We start from the raw sequence: 8,626 nt of genomic DNA, 5'->3' as shown, positions 1-8,626 counted from the left end.
CTCTACACGAGATGCAAGTGTTACTAAAGAACAGTGTGCACCAGGAAGAAAGCTCTGCATCATGTTTTGCAAAAATGACAGAAGCACTGAAGATGAACCACCTCCCAGGGTTTGATGCTGTACATGAGGTAAGGAAAAGGGATACTATTGATAGGCCATTTGAAGTTTAGTAGTCAAAGCCATAGTCTATCCTTCTCAAGGGTAGAGGTACACCTATATCTGTATTTTATGGTTGTTCAATTAAGGAAAATTACAAATAAGTTATTTTGGTTATATAGCTTTTGTGTAATCACATAAGCATATTACCCAACCCTTTATTGAAAGAACCCAAGGCGTCTGCCTCCGTGATGTGGCTAAGCACTGTTTGGGACTCCCACAATGGCAGGAGTACAGCACCTCCTGTTCTCAGGATCACACTTCACAGGGGTCCACGGGTCCTCCTTCCCAAACCCTGGTTCATTCCAGCTGGGAAATGAAGGACAAGGACAGCAGCTCTGGTTAACACTGCTCATTAGGTGCCAATTCTTTAAAAAAACATGGAAAACCTGAAGAGTAAGTTTGTCGGGCCAAGACGGGGTATCTATGCTCTATAGCAGTAGTTCCAAGTCTTGGTGACCTGCACACCTTTGGGACTTTATTTAACTTACAATATATTACTTTAAATCTCCAACATGAGTAAGAGCAGGGAACAAACCAAAGTCAATGAAGGGTTTGATTGTGTAACTAAGGGCTGAGCTGAAACAAGGTCAACAGGAACAGGATTGGGAACCACTTCTCTAGAGTTAAGAGCCACTGGAATTGTTTCCCAAGATTCAGGAAAAGTTATTTTCAATAAACTGGGAAACCCTCACTTTGGTGGGCAGGTGGAAAGTGTCATAGCTTAACAGAAGGATTCCACATGAAGGAAAATGGACACTGCTACAGTGTACCTACCCAGCTCACAGTATCCTGACCTTTCCATCAGGAACAGGCACTCCAGTCAGTTTACTAGAACCAGCCAAGTGAACGAATCTAAGAGCCCCCACTCATTAAAAAAGTCAACTAGAGAAAAACAGCACTTGACAAAGAGGCTTGTCCCAAAAACAGCCAGATGTCACCACTTTATAAATGCTGAATGAACACAGGAGCAGTGACTTTTTACACCTTAAGCTGGGCTGGCACCTCCACAAGAAACCTGAGTAAAACCAGTTTTCCAAGCAAAAAAAAAAGCCAAAATCAATTGGAAACAAAAAGAAGGCTTCACAGTTGAAATGTGTTTTCTTTCTTCTCTTTTCAGCATGGAATATACATATTACTTGTTCCTTTGCAGACTGCGCATGCTGATGCAGGTACCCACCTACAATATCAATAGTCCACCAGAAATGGCTTCATGCAGCTCAGCTGCTTTCTACTAGGTAATCTAGTATAAAAGTATACTAGTTATATTTTACCTATGAAATATAATTATTATAATATTATAGGAATGCAAACTAAATGGTCATAATCAAGTGTTTGATAAAACAACCTTGTAAAAACTCATTTAAATCAGTATTTAGCAACAATACAAACACTTGCTGCTCCAGTCCAGGAGTGGTAGTCCCCTTTAACCCCAGAAAGTGAAAAGCCAACTAGTTCAGCCCTGTAAACTTAAAGCAAATCTCAAGAACATATTCTACCCCACAGAGCAGCCTGTACTCACCCCTGTTCTGAACCACTGAATGGAAACAGGAGCAAAGGGAGTCCTCTGTTTTATACCCTGAGCAGGGCTGGCACCTCCCCCTTGGAATGTAGCAAAAACAGAGGAGCAAAGCATCCACAGGTGACAGTCGTAGTGGCTGTGAAACAGGTTTAACCCACAGTTAAAAGGGGTGTTCCTTAATGTCTTTTTATAGGACCATACATGTGAATAAGGATTTAATTGTACTTGTGTATATAACAAATAAACTGAACTGAATAAAAAAACAGCCTTGTAAACACACACATATGTAGGAGAGATGAGTTTCTAGTCATCTGCAGATATAAATGTGAAATTTAAGAGCCCAACCATTACTTATTGTACTCCCACCATGTTCATTTGTCATATTAATTAACTTTTTTAATTAATGTTTTTTTTCCTCAGGAGTGTAGGAGTGTTATTTTTTCTTGTGTTTTTTTTCTGTGTGATTAGTGATGGTTTTGACAAAATAAAATTTTATGTTAAGTTAATATCAAGGTTGCAGTTATGTTTTGTTACACAACCAAACATGTTGTGTTTATATATGTGATATACAGTGTGGATATATATATATACACTTTGAACATTTGAAATTATATTAAGGACATTTTAAGGATCTTGAATAATTTGCAGTTTGGCTTCAAGTCACTTTTCACCATTTATGAGTGAAATTTGAAGGGATAAAAAGGTGGTTTAATCACTAAGAAACTGCAACTAATTGAATAACAGGAGCAGGGTGCTATTTAACAAGTGTTCTTGGTAGTCATTTGGAAATTAATTTGGCTTTGGGATGAGAGATCAATAGGTTAGCTGGCTAATGCTTGTTTGGTCGTTGGAAGCAGGTGTGTGTTGTATTAGGAGCGTTGGGGGTTTGGTAGTGGCCCTTTGAGGAGCCGTTGGGATTGGCCCCTGGTGAATTAGCTACAGTCGTGAGGTCATCATGAGGCTTATAACAAGGCAGCCCAGGAGGGTGGGTGTCTGGCTCTCTTTGTCTCTTACTACAGCAGGTAAAAGAGAGGCTTTATGTTATTAGAGTGGTGGTTGTTAGTTTTTAATGTTTTTAATCGGAGCTTCTCAATCCCTGGCCATCTCAATGCACAGTATGGAGACACCGCTTGGAGAATTGTTCAGAGGAAGCTCACTGGCTGGCTAAAAGGATACCCACTGTGTGACCTGTTGATGCCCACCTGTGCATATTGAAGTCTTGTGGTTTTAACAGTGGAAGGTGAAGAGGTGCTGCAAGCAATCCTTGAATATTCTGGATGCCCATGGATCTTGAGCAGTTGTAAAGGTAGTGTCTAGGAGGAGGTGAGTTTCACTCTTGTATCCTGTTTTTTTTATTTATTTATTTTTACCCTTAAGAATTGGCTTAGTGTTAGTTTTGGAAGACTTCTGGTGATTTTTCTATCATGAGTATTGGTTTAATTTGAGGTGTAGGTTTTCTTATCTTATGGGTGCTGTACTATATACTGACATGTATAGTACTAAACTGGTACTGGGAGTAAAAATTCTTACTGTTTCAAAGTGAAGAGGATCAAATCTAAATCTCTACTTCAGGTTCTGCTGTTGGAAGGGTTGACCAGGCCTTTGCTCCCAGAGGGATGACCTTTATTTGCCAGGAATGTGCAGATGTGGTACACTGTAGACTGGGTGCTTTCTCTTCAGTGAAGATCTGCTTGAGGAGTTCTTAGTTACTAAACCAAGACAACAGCTGTTAGGGGACCCTGTCAGAGCTGCTCAGTGAGTTCTCTACCACCCAGGAGTAGAGACCGGGGTGACTGTGTGTGGGGCAGCTCTGGGCTTGACATTGCTTGATCCTCCTTCAAAGGTAGGAGTGGCTTTCTGTTCTGACTGCCACTCTGCACACCAGCCTTGGGGTGGCTGTTTCTAGGAGCACCTGAGCCACCTGGCTGGTTGAGCTATAACTGACTGTTCCAGGCAGGAGGGGTCCTTGATTTTACAGCCTTTGTTTAGTTGTAGTTGCTGGGGTTCTTTGTTTTCTAACTTAAATGAAGTGGTAAATTAGGAATGGAAGTCCAATACTGAAAGTGTTGTGCAAGCACAGGGAAAGATCTGGCTAAATTATTTTGCTAAGGGTACCAGTGAAAAATAGAGATTCACAGTATGTGAGATTTATTTCATGGGTGCACACATGTAAATAAATCTAACATTGACTGAAATTCTGAACTGAATTAAATTAAAAAATGGGGAAACCTATGCTCCAGTCTAGTGTAAGGTGGACTTCCTGATTTAGCCCAGTGAGGCTGTATTTTTCTCCATTATCTGCACTAAAAGCCATGCTGTCAGAGGTTTAGTGCAGAAAGGGGAGGTATGAGTTTCTAGGTGATTGAAGTGGTATGTATTCTCTTGTGAGAAGGGAGAGAGAGAGCAGTATGGAAACTTACTTGTGCTGGAGGACTTCATTGTTTGTGCTCCTGTTTAAACTGGTTTTATACTGCATATTTTTCCCTTGGCTCCTGTGTATTTACCTGTGACCATACAAGATACTATGGTAGTAAACTATTTCTATTTTTATACCTCTTAGAACACTTGAATGACTTGATTAGGGAATGTTAAGCTTAGTTTTACCAATGGCTTGTTCTGCATATGTACAAGCTGTAATCTCCCTAATGGTATAGAGCATGCTGTAGCTGGAAGGCTGAAATCAGCTTTAAGTGTTAAAACTCAAACCGTTCCCCTCTTATGGAACTCCAGTCAAGGCTGCTGCTGTTGGTACTGAAGATGGTTAGTGTTTTTGGTTTTGTACTGCTGTGGAACCTTATTATTTTTTTTGGAGGTGGGGGGGGGACTTTCTGTTCTTTTTGTAGTAAATGCAAACTTACTGCACCTCTTTCGTTGTGTGTTGAGGCATTTTCTTAAAGCATTGTCCACCACTATTTGTTTGGGTATACAACTTTGAAATGTCTGTCAATTCTCTGTACTGTAAACTTGTTACTGTTTTTATGTAGAAGTACTGGTAGTTTTATTTAGGTGTGCATTAGATGTACTTGTATGTACCCTATGTCCAGATGGGGAGAAATATCTTCCATTTAACTATTTTTCCCCTTTACTTTAGGAATGTTAGTCTTCTGTAAATTGACCTAAAGATCTGAGTATTTGTGTGGCACGGGGAAGCAAGTTGAAGAATTCTAATCTCTTGCCTCAGAAGCTTGCAAGCTAATGTCAAGGAAGAGAAGCAAGGGCATCTATGTCCTGGGTGAGCAGGACAAGGATTTGTTTTTTTTTTTCTTTCAGCCAGTAAGGATCCAGCATTGAGGGTTAGGATCCGTGATCCATCAGGATTGGGGTGGAGTTGAGTTGGATGTACTGAATTTGATTCATTGTTGTTTTTGTTGTTGTTGTTTGGTGCTACATGTTTATTCTAGTGAGCTGTTGACAACCATTAATGAATATTGCAAAAGGATCCAGTTTCCCTGGACGTCTGCCGTGTCAAAGGAAGAATGTTGAGGAAGCGGAAGGCTGTGTCTATTTCAACTATTGCCTGAATCCCTGACCTTGGCTGCTCTGTGATGGGCAGTTTGCAGAAAATACTGGTCAGTAATCCAGTCAGCCAGAGTCTTTAATGCTGATCCAATTATTGCTCTTAACTCAAGTGCACTCTTGTGGCCAAGGTAAAGGTGAGTTTGAAGGTACGTAGAGGGGAGGTGTAGGTCAAGATCTTTTGGTGTGGATTGTTAATTGATTTTAGTACAATGATCAGTGTTCCCCAATCCCTGGCAAGATTAATCCACAGTGTGGAGAAACAAGATTGGTGAATCCTGTTCAGAGGGAGCTCACTGGCTGGCTAAAAGGATACCAGCTTTGTGACCTGTTGTCCATTTGTGAGTATGGAAGTCCTCTGCTTTGAACAGTGGGGAAAGTGAAGAGGTGTAAGCTGTCCTCAAGTTTCCTGGATGCCCATGGATCTTGGAAGAGATGGAAGGGTAGTGTCTAGAAAGACACTGTGCCTGGAGACAAGGTGGGTTTCACTCACCCACCCCCCCCTCTTGGATATCTTCTGGTGGCAAATGACATGGTTTTTAATGTGTTAAACCTTTTTGGCTTTCTTTCTGGGTTTGTTCCCTGCTTGGTTGAAGCTCTCCTACACCGTCATGCACTGAACTGGCTGCCATTCTGACTCAAAGACTGAATTACTGCATTGTATGGGATTTTATTTCATGGGTGCACACATGTAAGTAAATCACATTGGATACACTGCAGTACAACCGTGACTTGGCACACTGCAGACTCCTTACTGGTTTAGGCTCTGAGGAGATGGCATGTCAGCCAGGTTCTCTTGATGGGTGTCGGCACAGGAACTGCTCTCTTCAAGGGAGAGGAACTGCACTGGATCTTTTCCTTGTGGAAAGAGCCCTGGACTGGGGGGTTTTCTCTGCTCTCTACATTGTTTCCCTGTTAGCTTGTCCTGGGCAGGTGCTATACTGAACATTTTGCAAGTTCAGTGCGATCCTGGATTTGGGGTTGAGCTTCCTTAGTATTTCTGAAAAGTGCTGAGGACTTGGACTAAATCCTTCTCTCCATTTCAGGATCTCTGCTGTCAGAAGGGACGAGCAGGCCTTGGGTCCAGAAGGACTTAGTGTGACAACATGCAGGGGTGTCAGTTGTACTTATCTGTGATGGAGTCTAAGAGTGGAATCTGTTACTCTGTACCCATATAGTGGTAGGAGATGTGAGCTTAAGGCGAATGGACACCTCCTGCTTGAATCTTTTGGTTTTACATGCATTGTATCAGTTTAAAACTGGTTTGAATCAATGGGTAGTGCTGTGCTTGCTCCAGATAAGGAATTTTTCAGACTTAAGACCTCTGCCTTAAAGTCTCTTGCTCAGCAGTTTCCATGCTAGTTCCTGGGACCATAAAGTGCTGCATGTAATTAAGTCATATGGAAAGAATTGTCTGTACTGGTTAATATTTCTGCTTTACTTCAAGTATGTTTCAGATATCATACCTTTCTCTAGTCTTCCCAAGCTGAACACATGGTTAAGTAATTTTGTTCCTCCAGTCTTGTCTTATTTTAAATAAAGGTTAATTTCCTTTTTAGTTTGAGATAACTAATGGATTAATAGTGGTGGGAAAGTTCTCTATGGTTGATTGTAGTCCATTAATTATCCAAATCTCATCTGATTAACAGATGAGGTGGTAAGTGCTAGTTTAGTCATTGGAAGCAGTTGTGTTGAATTGGAAACAGTGGGGGTGTGGAGGTGGGACACTGAGCACAGGTTGGGATTGGCTCCTGTTAATCGCCCTGAGGAGTTTTATAAGGCAGCCCTGGAGCCAGTGTGTTCCCAGCTGCAGCAGGTGAAGACACTCCTGTGATTTGTGGTGGTTTTTTACTTTTAAAATGTTAGTATTACTGTGGTAGGTAAGAGTAATAGCTTCTTTTGAGGTTTTAATTTTTCTAGATTTTTTTTTGCAAGCCAGTGTAATCAGATTTACTGTAGCCCTGAGCTTTATTGGATGAAAATAGTGTTTTGTTTTAGTGATCATTGATCCTTTTATGTGGTGAATTAACTAATTGTAGGGATAAAGCTGAGGTGATGCATCTGCTCAATTTTTTTTTTATCGGCTTAAATTGTTAGGACTCACAGACTGTAAATCAATCATCCCACTGCCTGAAATTCCTGACCCTAACCTATAACCTGCACCTTCAATGCTGACCTGATCATTGATCCTAACCCAATCAGTGCACCCATGTGGCCAAGGTAAAGGTGAGTTGCAAGTCAAACTTTTTGTGCATTTGGTCAGCAGTGATGTGCTTCCCGGTCCCTGGCCAGCTGTATGCACAGTGTGGAGTGACAGGCCTGGAGAATCCTGTTTCGAGGAAGCTCACTGGCTGGCCGAAAAGATGCTAGCTGCGTGACCTGTTGATGCCCTACCGTGAGTATAAAGTGCAGAACTTTAAAACGGGTGAGCGAAGACATGCTGCAAGCTGTCCTTACATTTCCTGGATGCCCATGTATCTTGGAGCAGTTGCACTACCCAGAGCAGAGGTGAGTTCACTCTTCTCCTGTCTTCCCTAATCCAAACCAAATTTGATGCTCTAACCATTTAGTATTGGTGAGTGAGCTTCTCTTTCGGATATCTTTCATGTTGCTTAGTCCAAATTGATCAAACAACCCCCTCACTTGTAAGAATTTTACAATGGAGGAAAAGGTACTTTTGGTGTAGGCTTAGTGTTAAACTCTTGAACCTCATTGCAACATGCTATCCACTTGGAAATGAGGTGTAATTTTGGATTTGTCTTGTCTCTTTTGGGTGATGTTTGCTCCTTGATTGGGTGAGGCACTGACGTGCACTTGACTGGGTGTCATTCTGGCTCTCAAAGACTAAATTAGTGCTTTGTATGTGATTTATTTCATGGGTGCACACATGTAAATAAATCACTTTGGTTCAATTGTGACCTGATGAATCGGACTCCTTACTGGTTACAACTCTGAGGAGACAGCATGTCAGCCAGGTTCTCTTGATGGGTGTTTGCACAGGAACTGCACTTGCTCCCCTGTGGCACGACAGTGGACTGGGGGGTTTCCTTTGTTTTCTGCAGGGTGTTGTCCTGTTGGTTTGACTTGGACCCTGTTGGTAGTGAAAATGCGGACTTGACTGTTTCTAAGAAAGGAAGAGGACTTGGGTTAAATCTTTCTCTCCATTTCAAGCTCTCTGCTGCCAGTAGGGATGAGAAGGCTTGTGCTCCTCAGGGAAGACCTTTCACCAGGAGTGGAGCGCAGATGGGGCCGGTCTCTTTCTATGAAGGTCTACTGGAGGAGTGGGGAGCTTGTTCCAAGTCTGAATGTCATTGATAACATCAGAGGATTCAGGTTTGACTACAATGTGTACACTAGCTACATGGGGAACATTTTCATTGGGTACAGTACATACACCTGGGTACTCTGGGTTCACGTACAATTGTGTAGACT

At 41.8% G+C, this 8,626-nt stretch overlaps 2 long non-coding RNA genes across 2 annotated transcripts; one reads left to right on the top strand and one right to left on the bottom strand.

Moving 5' to 3' along the window:
• On the bottom strand, positions 1-1,773 carry LOC148645390 (uncharacterized). The gene is made up of 3 exons (XR_015928167.1): positions 1,679-1,773; positions 1,337-1,387; positions 1-117 (listed from the first exon to the last, which is right to left on the bottom strand). It is a non-coding gene; the product is annotated as an uncharacterized LOC148645390 (long non-coding RNA).
• A 992-nt stretch (positions 1,774-2,765) lies between these two features.
• LOC148645389 (uncharacterized) lies at positions 2,766-8,404 on the top strand. Its single transcript, XR_015928165.1, has 4 exons — positions 2,766-3,001; positions 4,770-4,910; positions 5,080-7,589; positions 8,366-8,404. It is a non-coding gene; the product is annotated as an uncharacterized LOC148645389 (long non-coding RNA).
• Positions 8,405-8,626: the final 222 nt, after the last annotated feature.

The sequence above is a fragment of the Lepisosteus platostomus genome, chromosome 18 (genome assembly GCF_059453375.1).
Source record: "Lepisosteus platostomus isolate fLepPlt1 chromosome 18, fLepPlt1.hap1, whole genome shotgun sequence".
NCBI classification, from domain to species: domain Eukaryota; kingdom Metazoa; phylum Chordata; class Actinopteri; order Semionotiformes; family Lepisosteidae; genus Lepisosteus; species Lepisosteus platostomus.
This window is presented reverse-complemented; position numbering and strand designations above follow the sequence as displayed.